Genomic DNA, 1,555 nt, shown 5'->3' on the forward strand with positions numbered 1-1,555 from the left:
ATCTTAATTTGTCTCTGGCTGATTGGAGTGGATACTTGGGATTGAATCCCACCTTCACTTGGGTTGGGGGGGGGGAGGTGTTTGATTGGTCAAAACTCATTCACTATCATGTCTTTCCACATCATAGATTTGCCCTCTAAAATACCACATATAACATAAATTATATATCATATTCATATTGAGGTTTTAAAGGGATAACAAGATGGTTGTGTATCAGAGACGAAAAATGCATAAGCCTCAAAGAATATCATATAGTAGCAGAGGCCCATGTGATGCACGGGATTTGTTAAGCGAAAGCGAAACAATGAAAACATATAAGAGTATACAATTATCTTATATTTTTAATTTTTTAAATAATTAATAATTATTTATATTTTGGGTTCAACTATAATATGGGAAAGATATGCTGAATTTTTTTGACCAATCAACTAATATCATAAACGTGTTAGCCAATCATGTGTTTTTTATCAATTGGTCAAAACTCTTGTGATACCATATATTTCCCACATCATAGATTTTTTCTTATATTTTATATACTACTTTTAATAATATTTTACAATTCAAAAATAATAATAATTAATTTCAGTCAAGCTTTTTCGTCAAACTGATTAACCCGACCAACTCGTATTTTCAGTCAGCTTTGGTTCAACAATTTCCCAACCCGAACAAGTGGGATTAGTTTTGCTTTGGCCATTTGTATATTCATCAAAATTGAACGACCTGACCATATATATATATATATATTAATATTAATATTTTATATTTTTAATATAGGAAAATGAAAAATTCCCATATTTCTTAGTCTATAATATTTTATATCATAATTTTTTTTAATAATGCCACTGTATTTTTTTAATTTAAATTTAAATTTTTAAGTTTAAATCTTTTAAACTGATCGACCAAACTAAAAACTGACCCAAAATGATACACCCCAAGTTGGCTAGTTTTCCACTAATAGTTAGTTGGTTTGTTTCAAAGTTACTACATAATATTAAATATTTTGTTATATAATTAATTAACTATTTTTAATATTTCAGTATTTAAGATATTTAGTTATTGAAATATTTAAATACTATTTTATTTTTTAGTGTAAACTTTTTATTATTTAAATAACATTTAAATTGAATAATCCAGAAACCACAATTTTATTGTTAATGCATAATTTCGTGATGAATTTTATAAAAATATAAAATTATTAATAATATGAATATTATTAAATCTATTATAATTAATTTTTATGTTTTTAATAAATATTTTAAAATTATTATATAATTTTATTAGAATAATTAAATAAATTTTTAATTTTTAATAATTGAATTTATCATTGTTTTCCTTCAATTTTCCGTTAATCTTTTAATAATTTTTTTTAATTTTTGATTTTTTACAGTGAAAAAAATAAAAAATAATACCGGCCAACCCAACTCGGCCCGTGGCCTAGCCCCACCCCCATCCTGCACGGGACAGTGCGGGCGGCACGAAAATGTGGGCCGTACACCTGACCTCTACTCGAAATGCTGTTATAACAGTATAAAAACCTCGCCCAGGCCGGGGTCAA

This window comes from Nelumbo nucifera, chromosome 2, assembly GCF_055504915.1.
Source record: "Nelumbo nucifera cultivar China Antique chromosome 2, China Antique-T2T, whole genome shotgun sequence".
NCBI classification, from domain to species: Eukaryota; Viridiplantae; Streptophyta; class Magnoliopsida; order Proteales; family Nelumbonaceae; genus Nelumbo; species Nelumbo nucifera.